Source organism: Sus scrofa, chromosome 15 (assembly GCF_054392235.1).
Source record: "Sus scrofa isolate SSC_HxYL_T2T_F1_AM1 chromosome 15, Sscrofa_HxYL_maternal_Yorkshire_Landrace_v2.0, whole genome shotgun sequence".
Taxonomy (NCBI): domain Eukaryota; kingdom Metazoa; phylum Chordata; class Mammalia; order Artiodactyla; family Suidae; genus Sus; species Sus scrofa.
The window spans coordinates 17,913,355-17,934,995 of record NC_139397.1 but is presented as its reverse complement, the minus strand read 5'-3'; the positions used below and the strand labels follow the sequence as shown (position 1 = coordinate 17,934,995).

Here is a 21,641-nt window from a genome sequence, read left to right as displayed (position 1 = left end):
TGTCTGATTTCTGGATCATTGTTGACAACTACATAACTGGAAATGAGAAGAACCCCTAGAAAAGAGAATTCCAGAGGGATTTCACCTTACAATATTGCTGAATTAATGATACTTTGAAAAAAGCACTACGTTGCTAAAGCAGATCTTAATATGTTCCTGTACCATCATCATAATGATATGTAAAAGTTTTTTTCCTGTAGCTCTTTCTTAATCTCAACCTTTTGCCACTCACTTTTTTTTTTTTTTTTTTGGTCTCAATTTCCTCACTTATTTCCATTTTAATATATAGTACTGGTATTTTTATATGCTATCAATCGCTTTGTAATAAAACAGAAATAATTTTTAAAAGTATCACATTTAAGATGTATTACAAACCACTAACAGAGCAATTGGGAAAGATGGAATAGAGCACTAGACTTGGGCTCAGGTTCTAGCACCACAATTTTCCAATTCAGGGCAAAACTTTGGCCTCTCTCAAGAGACTATTTTTCTCATATACTCTAAGATCTTAATGCTGATTAAGTCATGTTATATTTGGGAAAGTATATGGCATAAACTAGAAAGATAATTACATATTAGTTGAATCTATATCAGGTTTTCATAGGTTAGGGAAAATATATTGTGGTTTTTCTTCCTTTTTAAATCTGTTATTCCTGTGACCGAATTGTTACAGTTTGGTGCATTCACTAGGAATGAGTCTAGGCATTCTGGATTTTGAGCATTTGTGAAAAATCTAATGAATGCCACATCGGTGCTGTGCCCAGAGAGCTTCCTCTAGAGAAGGCTTATCCCTTGAACTTCCATGTTGCATCAGTGCCAGTAGACAGAACCTATGACAAGAGGAAGCCTTCTCCAAGCCTCCAAAGCAGCACCCTGAAACATATATTCTTATAGACTTTGTGCTATATAGTATTGATTTGTCATGGTTTTCCTTCAAAAGCCATTTTATTCTTAACACAATTAAACAACAGTGCAATTGTGAGAATATAACTATACTCCCTGTATTTCTTGTTACAAATGGGCCTTTCCCTGAGGTGGGTCTAGGCTCTTTTATGGAGACCTGTCATCTTCATGTTGGCCTTTGTTCTGAGCCAGCTTTTTCTTCAGACTGGAACTTCCTTCAGTCTGTTTCATATCCAAGCCAAAAAACTCTGTACCCATGAACTCTATTAATGAAGCTGTATTATACTGTGATTGGAAACCTTTTTGGGAGTTCCCTTGTGGCTCAGCAGAAACTAATCTGACTAGCATCCTTCAGAATGCAGGTTCGCTCCTTGGCCCCGCTCAGTGGATTAAGGATCCGGCTTTGCTGTGAACTGTGGTGTAGATCACAGATGGGGCTCAGATCCTCCGTTGGTGTGGCTATGGCGTAGGCCTGCAGCTATAGCTCCAATTTGACCCTTATTCTGGGAACCTCCACATGCCATGGGTGTGGCCCTAAAAAGACAAAAAAAAACAAAAAGAGAGAGAGAGAGATAGAATTGAAGCATGCTCGTGTTGGGAGATGGTGCCGTGCTAATAATACTTCCTACAAGTACTGTATATGTGAATAAGGTATTATGTTGTGGAACTCAAATGAAAACTCTGCGGATTATGTAAAAACTATGTTAACAACATCTTTAAGTTATTTGTGAAAAGGACATGGGTGAGAAAATGAGGAGACCTAGATCACAGCCCTTATATCACTGTTATGACCTTCATTTGGCAAGTCACCCTTTTAGATCTGTTTGCTTGAAAATGAAGTAACATCTGGGAAATTGCTAAGGCTTTTTCCAGTGTAAATTTCTATTACTCTTTTTATTAAAATTTGAGGTGATAAAAACTTGGTCATACTGTACATAAATGATTGTTTTACTCAAGAGTTATTAATAGTGTATAATTTTACATTGCAGACTTGTCTTCTAAAAATAGACAAAAGTATAATTGTATTTTTCCCTAAGTGTTTATTGCTTTATATGCTGTATTTCTTGATCAGACTTCTTCATTTTGAGAAGGAAAATATTTTTCTAAGGAGAATCTCTTATCCTTTTTATTTCCTACTAGCTCTTCCCCACCCCCACCACCCAAAGATAACCTCCTCCTGCATCCATACTTGAAAAGTAAGTCTCGGAGTTCCCATCATGGCTCAGTGGTTAACGAATCTGACTAGGAACCATGAGGTTGCGGGTTCAATCCCTGGCCTTGCTCAGTGGGTTAGGGATCTGGTGTTGCAGTGAGCTGTGGAGTAGGTCACGGACGTGGCTCGGATCCCTGGGTTGCTGTGGCTGTGGTGTAGGCCGGTGGCTACAGCTCCAATTTGGCCCGTAGCCTGTGAACCTCCATATGCCGCGGGAGCGGCCCAAGAAATGGCAAAAAGACAAAAAGACAAAAAAAAAAAAGTAAGCCTGACAACCACAAAACCAACAAAGTCTGGGACATTATTCTCTGCAGTGAAGATAGACCAATGCTTGGCAACTGTGTTGTAAAAATATAATTCAGAGGGAGTAAATTCATGCAAAACTGTCACAAATAGTATGATTTATAGCATAGCACAGTCAAAAGGGAAATGTCATTTCTTCACTTTCATACACACATGCGTGCATACACACACGCGGACACACACACACACACACACACACACACACACACACACTTGCTTTCCACTATTTTTGCCTCTGTTCTCCTTAAAAAAAAAATTTACAGGAGTTCCCATCATGATTCAGTGGTTAATGAATCTGACTAGCATCCATGAGTACAAAGGTTCAATCCCTGGCCTTGCTCAGTGGGTTAAGGATCTGATGTTGCCATGAGCTGTGGTGTGGGTTGTAGACATGGCTTGGATCCTGCATTGCTGTGACTGTGGCTGGCAGCTACAGCTTCGATTTAACCCCTAGCCTGTGGACCTCCATATGCCACCAGTGCAGCCCTAAAAAGACCAAAAAAAAAAAAAAAAAAAACCCAAAAAACTCACAACTACATATCAGCTTCACAACTACAATATTCATCTTGGTACGTATATATGTAGTTTACATACAGTTATTTTTATTCCCCCTGGTATATTTATGTATTTATGTATTATAGCTTTTGAAAGATCACCACTCTTTAATGTACATCAGTGGGTATTGCATAACCAGAGATACCACTATATGACTTACAGGGCTTATGACATGACCATCCAGTCTGTTTTAGCTCTCCAGTTGGCTGTAACTGCTAATCCAAAAGGGATACATTGAGGAGAGAGATGACCCAGAAGAAATAATCCATAAGATAAGGCATCACACTGACCACAGAAGCTCTGGCATTATAATAACACCAGGATCTGGACCTGAGCTGTACTGGTCAGCAACTATCACCAGACCCGAGAAACATAAACGCTGTGGAACACTCCAAAAGAAGGAGGCCTGAAGATTCATGTAAGACAAACACTGAGAGGAGCCAAGAAAGACGTTATTTATTTTTATATTTTATTTTTTATTACTCAATGAGTTGCTTAGATTTATAGTTGTACAATGATCATCACAACCCAATTTTATAGGATTTCCATCCCACAGCCCCAGAACATCCCCCCACCCCCAAACTGTCTACTTTGGAAACCATAAGTTTTTCAAAGTCTGTGAGTGAGTTGTGTCCTTTTTTCAGATTTCACATGTCAGTGAAAGCATTTGAAGTTGGTGTCTCACTGTATGGCTGACTTCACTTAGTGTGATAATTGCTAGGTCCATCCATGTTGCTAAAAATGCCAGTATTTTGTTCCTTTTAATGGCTGAGTAATATTCCATTGTGTATATGTACCACATCTTCTTGATCCACTCCTCTGTCGATGGACATTTAGGTTGTTTCCATGTCTTGGCTATTGCTGATAGTGCTGCAATGAACATTGGAGTACATGTGTCTTTGCAAGTCATGGTTTTCTCTGGATAGATGCCCAGGAGTGGGATTGATGGATCAAATGGTAGTTCTATTTTTAGTTTTCTGAGGAATCTCTATCCTGTTTTCCACAGTGGTTTCACCAATTTACATTCCCACCAACAGTGTACTAGGGTTCCTTTTTCTCCACACCCTCTTCAGCACTCATTGTTTGTAGACTTTTTGATGATGGCCATTCTGGCTGGTGTAAGGTGGTACCTCATAGTGGTTTTGATTTGCATTTCTCTAATAATGAGTGGTGTTGAACATCTTTTCATGTGTTTCTTGGCCATCTGTATGTCTTCTTTGGAGAACTGTTTAGATCTTCTGCCCATTTGTAGATGGAGTTGTTTGTTTTTTTGGTATGGAGCTGCAGAAGGTGTTTATAAATTTTGGAGAGTAATCCCTTGTCAGTTGATTAATTCGCAAAGATTTTCTCCTATTCTATGGGTTGTCTTTTTGTTTTGTTTAGGGTTTCCTTTGCTGTGCAAAAACTGTTAAGTTTGATTAGGCCCCATTTGTTTATTTTTGTTTTTATTGTCACTACTGTAATAGGTGGATTTGAGAAGATGTTGCTGTCGTTTATGTCAGAGAGTGTTTAGCCTATGTTTTCCTCTAAGAGTTTTATAGTGTCTGGTCTTATATCTAGGTCTTTAATCCATTTGGAGTTGATTTTTGTGTATGGTGTTAGGGAGTGTTCTAATTTCATTCTTTTCCATGTGGCTGTCAGTTTTCCCAGCACCACTTATTGAACATGCTGTCCTTTCTCCATTGTATGTTCTTGCCTCCTTTGTCATAGATTAGTTGGCTGTAGGTGCGTGGGTTGAATTCTGGGCTTTCTATCCTGTTTCTCTGATCTATATTTCTGTCTTTGTGCCAGTACCATATGGTTTTGATGACTGTTGCTTTGTAGTATAGTCTGAAGTGCTGGAGCCTGATTCCTCCAGCTCCCTTTTTCTTTTTCAGGATGTCTTTGGCTCTTCTGGGTCTTTTGTGCTTCCAAACAAACTTTAAGATACTTTGTTCCAGTTCTGTGAAAAATGTCCTTGGTAATTAGATAGGGATTGCATTGAATCTGTAGATTGCCTTCGATTGGATAGTCATTTTGACAATATTGACTCTTCCAGTCCACCAGCATGGTATATCTTTCCATCTATTTGTGTCATCTTTCATTTCTTTCATCAGTGTCTTATAGTTTTCAGAGTACAGGTCTTTTGTCTCTTTAGGTAGGTTTACTCCTAAGTATTTTATTCTTTTGGATGTGATGGTAAATGGAATTTCTTCCCTAATTTCTCTTTCTGCTCTTTCATTATTGGTGTATAGAAATTCCATCAATGTCTGTGTATTAATTTTGTATCCTGCGACTTTGCCAAATTCATGGATGAGCTCTAACAGTTTTCTGGTAGAGTCTTTAGGATTCTTCAGGTATAGTATTACATCATCTGCAAATAGTGAGAGTTTTACTTCTTCCTTTCCAATTTGGATTCCTTTTATTTCTTTTACTTCTCTGATTGCTGTGGCTAGGACTTCCAAAACTGTTGAAGAATAATGGCAAGAGTGGACATCTTTGTCTTGTTCCTGATCTCAGAAGGAATTCTTTCAGCTTTTCACCATTGAGAATGATGTTAGCTGTGGGTTTGTCATATATGGCCTTTATTGTGTTGATGTAGGTTCCCTCTGTGCCCACTTTCTGAAGGGTTTTTATCAGAAATGGGTGTTGGATTTTGTCAAAGGCTTTTTCTGTGTCTACTGAGAGGATCATATGGTTTGTATTCTTCAGTTTGTTAATGTGGTGTATGTATCACACTGATGGATTTGAGGATATTGAAAAACCCTTGCATCCCTGGGATAAAATCCCACTTGATCATGATGTGCAGTCCTTTTAATGTATTGTTGGATGCGGTTTGCTAGTATTTTGTTGAGGATTTTTGCATTGATGTTCATCAGTGAAATTGGCCTGTAATTTTCTTTTTTTGTTGTATCTTTGTCTAGTTTTTGGTATCAGGTTGGTGGTGGCCTCATAGCATGAGTTTGAGAGTGTCCCTTCCTCTGCAATTTTTTGAAATAGTTTCAGGAGAGGTGTTAGCTCTTCTCTATATATTTGCTGGAATTTGCCTGTGAAGCGATCTGGTCCTGGACTTTTGTTTGTTGGATTTTTTTTTTTTTTTTTTTGTCTTTTTCCTATTTCTTTGGGCCGCTCCTGCAGCATATGGAGGTTCCCAGGCTAGGGGTCGAATCGGAGCTGTAGCCACCGGCCTACGCCAGAGCCATAGCAACGAGGTATCAGAGCCTCATCTGCAACCTACACCACAGCTCACTGCAACGCCGGATCGTTACCCCACTGAGCAAGGGCAGGGACCGAACCCGCAACCTCATGGTTCCTAGTCAGATTTGTTAACCGCTGCACCACCATGGGAACTCCTGTTGGATGTTTTTTAATCACAGTTTCAATTTCAGTTCTTGAGAATGGCCCATTCATCTTTTCTATTTCATCTTGGTTTATTCTTGGAAGATTGTACTTTTCTAAGAATTTGTCCATTTCTTCTAGGTTTTGCGTTTTCTTGGCATATAGTTGCATATAGTAGTCTCTCATGATCTTTGGTGTTTCTGTGATGTCCATTGTTACTTCTCCTTTTTCATTTCTAGTTTTATAGATTTTCGTCCTCTCTCTTTTTTTCTTGAGAAGTCTGGCTAAGGGTTTATCAATTTTGTTGATCTTTTCAAAGAACCAGCTTTTCATTTCATTGATCTTTTCTATGGTTTTCTTCATTTCTGTTTCATTGATTTCTGCTCTGCTGTTTATGATTTCTATCCTTCTACGAACTTTAGGTCTTGTCTGTTCTTCTCTCTGGAGCTGCTTTAGATGTAAAGTTAGTTTGTTTATTTGAGTTTTTTCTTGTTTCCTGAGGTGGGCTTATATTGTTATAAACTTTCCTCTTAGGATGGCTTTTGCTGCATCCCATAGGTTTTAGAGTGTTGTATCTTTGTTGTCATTTGCTTCTAGGTATTTTTTAGTTTGCTCTTTGGTTTCTTCAGTGATCCTTGGTGGTTCAGTAGCATGTTGTTGAGTCTCTACGTGTTTGTGTTTTTTGCATTTTTTTTCTTGTTGTTTTCCATTCGTATAGCCTTGTGGTCAGAAAAGATGCTTGATATGACCTCATTTCCTTAAAGTTACGGAGGTTGGATTTGTAGCCCAGGATATGATCATGTTAGAGGATGTTCCATGTGCACTTGAGAAGAATGTGTATTCTGTTGCTTTTGGATGGAATGTCCTATAAATATCTATTAAGTCCATCTGGTTTAGTGCTTCATTCAGGGCCTGTGCTTCCTTATTGATTTTCTGTCTGGATGACCTGTCCATTGCAGTAAGTGGGGTGTTAAAGTCCCCCACTATTATTGTGTTATTGTCAATTTCTCCTTTTAAGGTTGTTAGCAGTTGCCTTATATATCGTGGTGAACCTATGTTGGGTGCATAGATATTTAAAATCGTTATATCTTCTTGCATTGATCCTTTGATCAGTAGGTAGTGACCTTCCTTGTCCCTTAAAATATTCTTCATTTTAAAGTCTTTTTGTCTGATATGAATATGGCTACTCCAGCTTTCCTTAGATTCCTGTTTGCATTGAATATTTTCCTCCATCCTCTCACTTTCAATTTGTATGTGCCCCTAGAAGTGAAGTGAGTCTCTCAAAGACAGCATATATGTGGATCTTGACTTTGTATCCATTCAGCCAGTCTCTGTCTTTTCGTTGGGGCATTTAGTCCATTAACATTTATGGTAATTATTGATATGTATGTTCATACTGCCATTTTTTTAATTGCTTTGGATTTGTTTTTGTTGCTCTTTTTTCTCCTTCTCTTGTTCTTTCCTCATCTGATGATTATCTGTAGTGTTGTATTTGAGTTGATTTTTTTTATTTCTTCCTGTATCAATTGTAGATTTTTGGTTTGCAGTAATTCCTGAAGTTTTGATATGAGTCTAATATATATATATATATATATATATATATACAGTGAGATTTTTTTAAGTTGTTGTTTTCTTAATTGCAAGTTCATTTCCAGTGTCCTGTATTTGTACCCACCTCTTCTCATGATTTCTGATTTTGGTGGCATAATTGTGCATGGATGATTTCGTATCTTTACTGTACATATACCTCTACTGGTGAGCCTTGTCATTTGTGGTATTGTTGTTTCTTGTTGCTGTCTTTTCTTTTCTGCCTAGAGAAATTCCTTTAGTATTTGTTGTAAGGCTGGTTTTGTGTTGCTGAATTCTCTCAGCTTTTGCTCTTCTGTGAAGGTTTTGATTTCTCCTTCAAATCTGAATGAGAGCCTTGCTGGGTAAAATAATCTTGGTTGGAGGTTTTTTCCTTTCATCATGTTAAGTGTATCGTGCCACTCCCTTCTGGACTGCAGAGTTTCTGCTGAAAAATCTTCCGATAACCTTATTGGGGTTCCCTTGTATGTTACTTGTTTCTTTTCCCTAGCTGCTTTCAAGATTTTCTCTTTGTCTTTAATTTTGGTCAGTTTGATTAATATGTGTCCCAGTGTATTCCTCCTTGGGTTTATTTTATATGGTAGTCGTTGTGCTTCCTGGATTTGAGTGGTTCCTTCCCCATGTTAGGGAACTTTCTGGCTATTATCTCTTGGAATATTTTTTCTGTCCCCTTCTCTCTCTATTCTCCTTCTGGCACCCCTAAAATATGGATGTTGGTGTGTTTAACATTTTCCCAGACTTCTCTGAGATTCTCTTCATTTGTTTTCAATCTTTTTTCTCTTTTCTGTTCTGCATCTGTAATTTCCACGAATCTGTCCTCCACCTCACTTACTCATTCTTCTGCCTCCTGTATTCTGCTGTTAGCTGCTTCTAGTGAATGTTTTATTTCAGTTATTGTATTTTGCATCTGTTCTTGTTTACGCTGAATATCTTGTATCTCTTTGCTCAGTGTTTCTTGTAAGTTATCCATCTTTGCCTCCAGTTTTCAATGTCTTGCATCATCTTCAGCATCAACAGTCTAAAGTCTTTTTCCTGGAGGCTGAGAATCTCCTCATCACTTAGCTGATTTTCTGGGGTTTTTTCCTTTCTCCCTCATCTGAGTTATAGTTCTCTGTCTTTTCATTTTTATAGGTTTGTGGTGTGGTGACCTTTTTATAGATAATAAAATTGTAGCCTCTCTTACTTCTGGTATCTGTCCCCCTTGTAGCTGAAGTCGGTTCGGGGGGCTTGCTGTAGGCTTCCTGATGGGAGGGGTTGATGTCTGCCCACTGGTAGGTGGAGCTAATTCCTACCCTCTGATGGTTAGGCCTTTGTCTCTGGATGGGGTTAGAGGCAGCTGTGTGCCTGAGGGGTCTCTAGGCAGCCTGTTTACTGAGGGGCAGGGCTGTGATCCCACCTGGATTGTTGTTTGTCTTGGGGCTTCTCAGCGCTGATGGTTGGGGCCAGATTTTCCCAAAATGGCCACCTCCAGAGAAAGGCAGTGCTGCTGAATATTCCCGAGAGCTTTGCTTCCAATGTCCTACCCTCACAATAGGCCACATTCACCCCTGTTTTCCCAGGATGTCCTCTAAGAACTGCCGTCAGATTTGACCCAGATTCCTAAGGAGACTTTGCTTTGCCCTGGGACCCAGTGCACATGAAAGTCTGTGTTTGCCTTTTAAGAATGGGGTCTCTGTTTCCCCCAGTCCCGTGGAGTTCTTGTGCACAAGCCCCACTGGCCTTCAATGCCAGATGCTCCATGGGCTCTTTTTTCCAGTGCCAGATCCCCACACTTGGGAGTTTGATGTGGAGCTTAGAACTCTCACTCCTGTAGTTGAGTCTCTCTGAACCAGTTAGTTTCCAGTATGGAGCTTCCCACCCAGGAGGTATGGGGCTCCTTATATCACGTAATCACCCTTCCTACCTCTTGATGTGGCCTCCTCTTTGTCTTCTGGAGTAGGATATCTTTTTGAAGGTTTCTGGTCCATTTGGCTGAAGATTGCTCAGCCTTTAGTTGTGAACTTTGTTGTTTTTAGGAGAGTGGTTGAGTTCCAGTTCTTCTGTTCCACTGTCTTAATCCCATCTTTCATGAGAGACTTTAAAGCTGAAGAATTCAAGTATGAGGAAGAGAAACTTACTTATGTCAAGGCACAGTTGTCTTCTTTGAGAAAGTATTTGTGGATCCTCCAAATGACTTTAGCCCCTAGTTTAATTTTTTTTTTAATAGTATGTGACCTCAAGTTGTGGTAGGAATGTAGCCACTTCTATAAGTGGCTGATTATGTGCCAGACTGATTATGTGGTATGATGCCTTACATTCTTTGTTTTGGTAGGTGTTTGTCCTTGCTATAATTTTGGACATCATAGGAATCTATAAGGATTATATATTCCTTTTTTTTTTTTTTTTGCTTTTTAGGGCCGCACCTGCCACATGTAGAGGTTCCCAGTTTAGGTTTTGAATCAGAGCTACAGCTGCCAGCCTACACCACAGCCACAGCAATACAGGATCTGAGTCGTATCTGCCACCTACACCACAGCTTATAGCAATGCCAGATCCTTAACCCACTGAGCGAGGCTAGGGATCAAACCCACATCTTCATGGATCCTAGTTGGGTTCATTACTGATGAGCTGCAATGGAAACTCCCCTTATTTCTTGAAAGAGTTAAATCATAGGCTAATATTATTCCTTGAACTTATATGTATTTCCTAGTGTCTTAGTGCCAGGCTCCTATTTTGTTAGCATTTTGAATTAAGAAATTGCAAACTACCTCATTATTAGTAATACCTAGATGTTGTCAACATCCTTTCAGCTTCCAGGTCAAACTGGTTTGCCCCAATTTCACACACAATTAGGGCTATTTTGTTGGAATGATCACAGTGGTGACTGGATTCTACCTAACAGCTTCAATAGATAAGGGGTATTCTGTCCATATGCTCTGATAGTACACATCGGCCTCCCAAAGGCCAGTACCTACCTCTAAGTCGCAGGACTGCCTTTTAGCTGCTGGAAGCCACTGTAGGAAGACCTTAAGCAATGATTGACAGACCTTAAGCAATGACTGGCCCTTACCCAGACAATTCTGAGACATGTATCTCATATCATTTGCCAGGTTCTTCCATTAGATTAAGTTTCTGTTGGCTTCTGTGATAGCTAGCTTATTATCATGTCCTGTATTAGCTGCCTGCCCTTCTCTTATCATCTTCCCCACTCCCATACCAGTTAGGCTGAACCTGCTAAATAAATTATGTCCACTCAGTCCTAGTCTGAGCGTCTACTTCCTTGAAAACACCAAGTTAACTTATTAACTCAGGGATGAGAATCTCTCTTATTTTGCCAGTATTATTTATTTTATACTGTTATTATCAATTGTTTAGAGCAAATGGACAGTATTAAAGGTTATCTATTGATTGAATGTGACTGAAAATACTTAGTTTGATAGATCCATTTCCATTTTTGTGACCCAAAACTGTTAAAATTACTATCCATCAAATACTAGTAAAAATTAACAAAGTTATGGAAGTAAAAGGATTTTATATGATCACCCTTTCATTAAAATTCTAAACATAACTTTAGAAATACTAGAATCAATATAAATATAAGGTCTTAACTCTGAAAAAATGCATTTTAACCAAAAAATTGAATATAGTTCTAACCAAAAATTATAGCTACAGTCTAAACTAAAGCAAACCTTAAGACCCTTAAAATGCCCAAATATAAATGTTTAGGGATACTTAAAAATGCTAAGAATTGAAAACAAAGTAGTAAAGTAATGAGATCCTCAGAGACTAGGAACTAGTATTCCAAGTATTTAAAATATCAAACAAGAAGTTCCTATCTTGGGGCAGTGGAAACGAATCCAACTAGGAACCATGAGGTGGTGGGTTCTATCCCTGGCCTTGCTCAGTGGGTTAAGGATCCAGCATTGCCATGAGCTGTGGTGTAGGTCGCAGATGTGGCTTGGATCTGTCATTGCTATTGCTATGGTGTAGGCTGGCAGGTGTAGCTCTGATTCAACCCCTAGCCTGGGAACCTCCATATGCCACCAGTGCAACCTTAAATAGACAAAAGCAATAATAATAATAAAATAAAATACCAAACAAATGAATAAAATACTTAATAGCCACCTTGGTACTAGTGATAAAATGTAATTAAGTACTAAGAAGAAAATATTAAAAGCAATCTAAAAGTACCAAGAGTATTGTATATAAATCATTTAGGGCACCAAAAACTGAATTTAAAAAACAATCTTTCAAAGCCAGAAATAGTCACACAATATTCAGAGGAATCTCACAGCTAAAAGGAAGACCTAGTTCTAGTCTGAAGAAGATGGGAGGCAGTGGCTGAATTTAACTCCTCTGGGTCAAATATGATCATTCTCCTTTGCCTGGCAAATGAACCTGATCACTGTTGATAATCCAGGTTAGAGCCCAGGCCAATTCTAGTTGCAAATTGTTTGCAGACTATCTTTAAAAGGACAGTCTAAAAGAAGAGCTAGAAATCAAACCTGATTCTTGGACTGCAGACTTCCTGCTGCATTTCCCACCACTTTAAGTAACATTTTGTAGAAGCTGATGATAGATATGTAAATAAGAAAAGGGAAGGGTAACTCTGGAACTTTAGCTGTGATGAAGAACCAGTGATAGCTGTATTTAAAGCCTGACAATAGACAATCCACTTTATGTCTCCACAAATTTAATCTGTTTTAGCCTGCTTTTCCTCCTGCTTTTCCTCCAATCCACTTTATAACTCCACATATTTACTCCTCTTTTAGCCCACCAACATACAAGATAAATTGTATAGAACTTTTTTCTTCTTTTGCTCAGTTTGACCAATGTTGTTTATTATCACAAGAGTACTATATGTCTTTTCTCAGTGTTTTGATTTTTATAAGTATTTATAGGTTTTATGATTTAAATAACTCCAAAGACAATATAGTACAGTGAGTAGGAGGGTAGGCCCTTGGTCCAGTCCTGGCTCTGCCACCTAACTAGGTAATGTGACCAAGCACGTGTTACTTCACTTTGCCTTGATTTCCTCCTTTATTTAGTGGGCACAATGAGAACACACTGTTCTCTAAGGGATTTTGAGGATTAAATAACTTAAATATACAATTCTTTTTTTTTTTGGGGGGGGGGGGTCTTTTATCCTTTGTCTTTTTAGGGCCGCACCTGCAACATATGGAATTTACCAGGCTAAGGATCTAATCGGAGCTGTAGCTGCTGGGCATAGCCACAGCCACGCCAGATCTGAACCGAGTCTGCGACCTACACCACAGCTCACAGTAACACCACTGAGCAAGGCCAGGGATCAAACCCGCAACCTCATGTTTCCTAGTTGGATTCATTTCCACTGCACCACAACGGGAACTCTGATTAAATGTACAATTCTTAGAGTAGTGCTTGCCATGTATGAATGCATAATAATTTTTTCATGGATGAGAATAATGCATTATGGAAAAATGTTGGAAATTATAAAAATGTTGAGATACATAACAACTTTTATGTAATGATTATTATGGGGAAAATGGATTCTAATTCTACTGAGTTCAAAAATGAATGTTTCAGGAGTTCCCTGATGGTCTGGTGGTTAGGATTTAGCACTTTCACCACTGTGGCACAGGTTCAGCCCCTGATCTGGGAACTGAGATACCACATCAAGCCGCTGAATGCCCCAGCTGGGAAAAAAAAAAAAAAAAAAAAAAAAAAAAGTTATAGTGTGACCCATTTATGACAAAGGACTGCAGTTTCTGCTTGTTTTCCCATGTAATATTGTTTATGTTCCTAGTAAGGGGAAGGGAAAGTAAATGGTGTGCCTACTGTATGCTAATAATAAGCACTTGATGGCTTTTCATGTAATCCACAATCAGCCCTACTAGATAGCTAGTAATAACTCTTTCAAAACAGAAATGGACATTTCAGAAAGGTCCAGTGATTTACTCAAATAACAGAGCTGCTGTAACATAGTGTCTCTGACTCCAAGCTCAAAGCTTGTGCTACTATACCTGTCTCATTAACAGAGAAGAGGTTGGAATTATATAGGCACTGGTGTGGCCCAGGCACCAGCCAATTGGAGCAGATGCCAGGGTCTTGGAGACCTTATGCTCTGCCAGGTGTTATTCTCTTGGAGGTTAGAACATGGACATATCTTGATGGGGGCAAGGTCCCTGGAGAAGGGGACGTAGAGGTTGGAGCAGTGGCCATTTTTCAAAAAGTACGGAAGTCTATTATTATTTAGTATTTAACAACTGGTATAGCCACATTGTTCTTTCTGACCAGGTATTAGATGTATCAAAATGATAGTTTTAATGCATCGAATGTTTTAAGTATATAAAAATTTGAATACTATACTAGTTTTTGTTTTAATGTTTTTTAAGTCACATTTTTCAGGTTAGGCATGATTTAGAATTCCTTTCTGCTAAAAGTAAAGATTTCTGCTAAGTTTTTATTGTACAGTCCTTTTTACTTATATTGATTGATTGATTGATCACCAGTTAACACAGATTACCTTTATAGTCAACAGTTTTTTTTTAATTATCAACTTGCAGTAGTTTGATAGAAGAAGCTTGCAATTTATGGTATTTTGGCCAGAAAATTTATTGAGTTATTATAAAGACTTTGTTGGTGTGCTTTTATTCCAAATGTGAATTTGCTCTTATTTATAACCTTCTTGCTACATCTTCTTTATCCATATCCAAGAGGAAGAAAGAAAAACAACACAATGAATTGTACCTAATAATCTATACAGAGGATGTTCAAATTTACTAAAAACCTAGTCTCTTAATTTCATAATCTGGGAGCAACAGATATCATTGAGAGTATTTATTCTTTCGTCATTTTTGTGGGAGAAAAATTATTTGAAATGCCGATTTTAATGAATGAATACATTGTTTCTTGGATTGTATCACAATAGTACATGGAATTAAATGAAATAAATATGTTAACTAATGCTTTTACTTTGAACCATATGTCATTACTAATATTTAGCCTTTTTTGAATACTAAAAAGGACGGTTTCACCTGGTTCATTCCAATAGAGGGGAATGTATTGCCAACAGATTAACTGCTTTGAAATAATTTGTTTATATTACTTTCTATATAAAATAACTGAATATGTCATTTTACTTTTTGCTTCATTTGATCCCTGTTGCAACCAGGTAATTAGTATATATTTTAAAACATTTTAATTTTTATTGAACATGAACCCACCATACTAAGTTTTACTTCCACATTTTGATTTGTAGTTTGCCTAGTTAAAAGCCTACTTACTACATACTTATATAGTGTACATTTTCTTATTTCTGCATCTACAGTGCTACCTACAGCTGTATTCTTAATGCTAAGGGATCATCAGAAAATTATAGCATTATAAGTGCTGGCAATATTGGAAACATTGACTAATTTTAAGTAGCATTTGAAGCTATATGTGAGAGGTTGTATCAAGACTTAAATCACTCAGAGCAAAATAGGCCTGTAATGTTTTGGTTTAAACATTCAAGTATTTTTCTGCATAGTCATTCAGTTCATTATAAACAGAGAAGAGAGAATAAATTTCTGGAAATGCTTCCCATTTTATATGTATAGCATTTGATTTGTCACCTTTGAAAGATTTAAAATGATATTCCATAATTTTTTGTACATCTCACAAAACTTTGAGAGGACAGTCCTCTAAACCCGAAAAATCTCTAGTAAACAAGAGTGACTCAGAAGCTTTTTTGGTTGCATTTGCTCATTTTTGGATTTCTTTTTTTGATTTCTCAGTTATCTTTGATGAAGTTAATAATGACCCCATATTTATTTATTCTAGAGGTAATTTGTGTAATTCAGACATCTTTTCCTATTTATAAGGATTTCATTCTTTTGTCAATATGATATTTTCTCTAACAAAACTCTTCATTATTTGGCAGGTTGGCATAATATTGAGCTGTTCTTGATAGGATTTGAAATACTCTTGGTAAATGATAGCTGCTTCCAGACATCATAAAATCGAGCATTACTGCTGGCTCACAGAATTTCTCACATAAGGTTTCTTTTGCCATTATGAGTTCCTGCACCAAAAATCTACAGAAAAATCAGAGCCTAGTGTTTCTCACAAGTGACTTTGACAGTTTAGTCTTATTGTTTTTTTTTTTTTTCAGACATCACTAAGGACCATATTCCTATTCTTCTCTGCACTTATTTGCATTTTTTTCTGCTTGTCCTTATCTTCTTTCAGTGGGTTGGCATGTGGGGACTTCACTTGCTTACACAGAACTCTGACACCTCTCCTTGCTTTTTGTTTCTATTGGAAATTGTGGTAGAGTTTGATTTAGTTATATAGGAAATTTTCAGCTTGGTTTTTTTTCCTTTCCTATCTTTCTTTCATAAATTTTTAATATTTTCCCAAGATGTAACCATTTGCTTTTTGTCAGTTATGCTGGCTGAAATCTCTTTTCTTAGGTTATTACCTTGTATTTATTTCCGTGGATGAGGAATGATGACTCATCATTTTGGAGGTTTTTGTGTTTGCCATTTGAAAAGTTGCTTTGACTTTATAGGAATTCTATAAAAAATATGTAATAGAATATGCGTTCTATATAAAAAAGAATGAAATAATAGCATTTGCAGCAACACAGATGAACTAGAAATTATCATACTAAGTGAAGTAAGTCAGAGAAAGACAAATATATGATATCACCTACATGTGGAATCCAATAAAAATGATAGAAAAGAACTTATTTATAAAACAGAAACAGACTCACAGGTTTCGAAATCAAAGTTAAATTTACCAAATGGGAAATATGGGAAGGATAAATTAGGAGCTGGGGATTAACATATGCATACTATTTTACATAAATAATAGATAACTAACAAGGACCTGCTCACTGTATGCACAGGGAAATCTACTCAATATTCTGTAATAACCTATGCAGGAAAAGAATCTGAAAAACAATGGATACATGTATGTGTATAATTGATTCACTTTGCTGAAACTAACATAACCTTGAAAATCAGCTATAGTCCAATAAATTTTTTAAAAAATTAAATAAAATAATGTATAGAAAGCATAATCTTTGTTATCATATCAGAAATATTGGAAAGGAGGGTATTTACATATTAACATTTAAAAAGCATTATAGCATAAATCTGATGTTTGCCTATGAGCAGTTTATTATGTCAGTTTTAATAATCTATAGCTATATTGTGAAGTTGCTTATTTCAAAAATATCTACAAGAGTACTTTTTAGTCTGTATGCACATACTTTAACATTGTTTTATTTAAAATTTTTCCATAAGTTAATTTAAAAATACCTTTCCTCTAATTAGTTTTCTCTCAGATTAATCTTAATTAACAAGCACTAATTAATGAGTAGCATATCTTATTAATTTTTTTATCTGAAATGGTTTTGTTTTTATATGAAGAACATCTTTTAAAAAGACTTTTTCTAAGCTGTGATTCAGTGTTTTCTGCTAAAGCTCCTATAATACCCTAGTAATTTTTTCAATTAAATACAGTGGACTGCTTTTAGACCTATTATTATCTCTGTTACCACCATGTAAATAAAACATTATGGTTCATATGCAGAATCTGAATTTCGTTTTAAGCATTGAACCTGATTTACAATAGCCTCATGAAATCTATTTTCATAATATGTCTTTCTTTAAGATGATAATATCTTATGTGTCACATGCCCCAAAATATTGTTATAGCACCATTAAAATACTTGAAAATAGGTGAAACTTCTTTAAGGCCTTCCAGTTTTTGTGCACAAAAGCAATGATCTCTCTCTCTCTCTCTCTCTCTCTCTCTCTCTCACACACACACACACACACACAGAGTCATGAACCTACTGTCTGTTTCGGCAGCAGCAGCACATCTTGTTTTGTTGGGTAAAATTCCAGTTCTTTGTTTGGTGGCATGAATTTCAGCATGATCCCCAGGTTTTTGTTTTATTCTTCATGTTGGCCCATCATCAATTTATAGTATTTTGTTTGTTCTTAACCTTGGGTTACACTGGTATAACCAATGCCTATATTTTACCGTATTGCTTTAGAATTAAAAAAAAATTAATAATACTATGTAAAGTGTTCATGAATTTCTGTCTACCCCAAAAGGAAGCAGTACAGTTTTGATGTTTGAATTTTGAATGCTTTTTCAAAGCATTTTTCTCTTGTTTGCTCATAAAATTTCTTGTGATTTCTAATCACAAATTCAAAAAATCATGGAGTTGGACGGGGCCTTCAAGGTTACCATGTTTCAGAAGGGACATAAGCATAACCTCTGATGGTGAAGTTCCTTCTCTGATGTCCCAGTCTCTTGTCCAGTTATTCCATCTACCCTTTGAGTATAATCCTGAACAGTGAAATCAATAGTAGTTGTCACTCTTACTTTTCTTCCCTTCTTTTTCCTCCTTTATAGAACTTTCCAGCATTAAAAAAAAATACTGCCTTTCTAGTGTTCTGGAAATGTAGCTCACTCCTGTTGGTGATGATCGTGAGAGAAAGAGGAATGTGATGTTTTATAAAAGGAAATGGTGGTGATGTCAGTGGTAGTGATATTTTTAAGGATGCCACAAAAAAAGATATGGATAGATAAATTGCTAGAAATGTGTTGAGAGACTACTGAGTCAGATCTCAGGAGGCAAGAGGCAAAATCTGATAAGACAAGAAGATACCATCATTAACATCCCAGTCATGAACTTCTAACTGTGCCAACATTTGGAGGGAGGCAGAGAGCAAGGTCAATAATATAATAGTATTTTATTTCCAAAGGTAAAATAGCTTTATAAAATGTAATAATAAACCTATATACATAGCTTTGTATTGTGTTTCTGTAACTGCCACTGAAGAAGTCCTTGAAAAGTTCTAACACATGGGAGGATAAATAGAAATGATTTCTTTTTACATTTTGTGTTTTATTGAATGTAAACTACTAACATTGTACTTCACATTCACATGACTTCATTCCCTCAATCTTTTTTCTCTACAATATATTCATTTTCTCAGCTCTGAGTTCTCAATTCATAGTGGTTTTTAGGAACCTCATTTTTGGGGTTGAGAGAGACCACAAAATAGTAAATGAGCTGCCAATCCATTTACTGGGTCCCAACTCTATTCTCTCATTAATTGTCAACAAGCCCAAGAGCATAAGACTAAATTCATTGCCAGAATGTTAATATGCATGTCCTTGATACTATATGTGGCAAAATGTTGTATTTAATTCTTTCTTTCCAAAGAGATCAGCTCTCAAGGTGTTTGCATATTAGTTTAGCCGAAATATCCCTCACTAATATTCCCCAAGTAACAGATGTCAGAACCACATTGATTATTTACTTTAGTTGGAGAGAGATTCTACTTAGATCAGATGGATATTTTTAGAGAGTGTTGGTAGGGAAAAAAATAGGGATGGAGGAAAGGGCATGGCCTTTTTTTTCTTTCTCTAATGAAATTATATCATTTTATATGAATACCTTGAAAGGCCTGATTATTATCAACTTCCACAGAGAGAACTTCAGTTGTTTTGGACTTTAAATATACTTTCTTACTGAAGCCAAATCATCTGGACAAATTGCATGAGGGCTAAAGGCAAGTCTGAATTTGATGGATAGAATTTAGAATAGCCTATGATCCTTTGTTTTTGAAAGTGACTTGGGTACTCAGTAAGAGACTCTTAGGCTGTTTACCACAAAAATAGTATAGCTGCAAAATAAATAAATAAATAAAAATTACTCCAGGTCCACTAAAAGAGAGATCTAGAATAAACCTAACAATGGTCTTAGCTGATACCAAGAATGGGTTAAAAAAGCTCAGGCTAAGATTATTCTCTGTAATAAAAACAGTTGAGAAAACAAATTTTTCATGGATTACATGATTAGAGCTCTTGTTATACTGAAGAAATTTGGAAACTTAAAAAAAACAAACATAAGGGAGTCCTCATCGTGGCTCAGAGGAAAATAATCTCACTAGCATCCATAACAATGCAGGTTTGATCCACGGCCTTGCTCAGTGGGTTATGGATCTGGTGTTGTGGTGAGCTATAGTGTAGGTCACAGATGCAGCTCAGATCCCACGTTGCTGTGGCTGTGACACAGGGCAGCAGCTACAGCTCCAATTTGACCCCTAGCCTGGGAACCAGTCAGTATCAAATCAGAATAAGTGAGATCTTGATGGTTATAAAATTGCATACTGCTAATGAAAGCTATCACCTATAAAAAGCATTCACCTATAAAAGTTTAGATTTGAGAACCCTAACCCTTAAAAAAATAAGTTTAGTTTTGGACATAATCCCATAGCTCAGGGAAGTAGAAAGCATATTTTCTCCCTGTTAAAACCACCATATTTAGAAATTAGAGGTGCAGTAATATTTTAAGAAGGCATATTTTGTTGCAGAAAAAAAATTGAGTTAAAACCATAAATTTTGCATCCCAGTATTGAACCATATTTAATGGATCTTAATGTGATTAGGTTTATAGAACATTACATTCAGAAGCAAGACTGAGGTTTTTAGGATAAACCCTTAATGTCATAGAGACTTTATTATGTAAGTGGTACAGAAATAATAGAAAGCATGTAAAGATAAATGAGAACTTATAAATAATCTTATTGTGAGGAAGAAGAGTTGGAAGTAGACACCATAGCATTTTCCTTTCAGTCAGAAAACTGATAAACCTAGCGAAAGGGTAGGAGGTATAAGGCAGAAATTGTTAAAAGGATAGATTAAGTAGGGCTTTGAGAGTTTCCTGAGACTTTAGTTTAATGGGTGGGGCCTTGGAGAAATAGTTAATTGTAAACTGCATGAATTTGAAACCTAGCTCTGCCAGTTCCTAGCTGTGAAATCTTGGGCAAGTTCCTCTCTCTCTTCCACAACTTCCCTATCTGTAAAAGGTAGATGATCATTAGCACTTCTTAGGATGGTTGTGAGTCTTAATTAATGTTACTTAGGAGTTAGAAATCAATGAATGTTCTTACTACTATATTTAAAAACAAAGAAGATGTTTTAACAATTTATATGACAAATATTGGAGATCCCTAATGTCCATTATCTAGAAGTCTGTATTTTTAATCATTCAAGAGCAGTATGTATAGTTTGAATGCTTTTTGTATTGTATTGTGTGGTTTACAACTTTTGGTTCTTTTTAAAATATGTAGTTTAGCGAAGGGAAACACTGAACCATGTTCCCTATGACTTCTATGTTAAATATATTTAAATAGAATGTAGTTTACTGAAAAGTGTTCATTCTTGTTTAGTTGTTATTAATACTAGTAATTATTAAGCTTTTATTCTCAGTTAACCAAAATAACCTGACTTATGAGACATTAAGAGAGTTAGGTGCAGTAGTCCTCAGAACAGATGGGAAAGATCATGCAGCACAGGGAGATTACAATTTTTCAAATCATTCACAGTAATAAATTATATTAAAGAGTAAAGCTGAGTGCCTCACGGAATCACGGTAAAATACTATATATGTAATCAATCGAAAGACCAACAGATAAAATTGTTACGTATTTGTTCAATGCTTTCAGGCTAGGGCTTGCTGGGAAATTACAATATAGTTGCTGTGAAAAAAACAAACATGCCAGAACTGAAATAATAACAAAATATAGAACGAAGAAACCTGTGAGTCTCTGATTAACAAGGAGCACATCCATATTAGGAAGATAAGAGAAAATATGTCGTTTTCTTTCAAGGGTTAGTAGTTTTTGATCGCCATCCTTATTGAGTACAGAAGAGACTCCAATATTTACCTCTCTTTATTAGACTTTTTCGGAAGGATTCTGAAGAGTATGTGATGTTGAATATTTTATTT

The 21,641-nt window shown here is 36.6% G+C and overlaps 1 protein-coding gene and 1 long non-coding RNA gene across 48 annotated transcripts in view; one reads left to right on the top strand and one right to left on the bottom strand.

Annotated features, from left to right (window-relative positions):
- Positions 1 to 21,641, top strand: part of MBD5 (methyl-CpG binding domain protein 5) — a 438,228-nt gene that overhangs the window by 128,862 nt on the left and 287,725 nt on the right. The window lies entirely within an intron of this gene.
- On the bottom strand, positions 13,007 to 19,754 carry LOC146395740 (uncharacterized). The gene is made up of 2 exons (XR_014829090.1): positions 15,035 to 19,754; positions 13,007 to 14,948 (listed from the first exon to the last, which is right to left on the bottom strand). It is a non-coding gene; the product is annotated as an uncharacterized LOC146395740 (long non-coding RNA).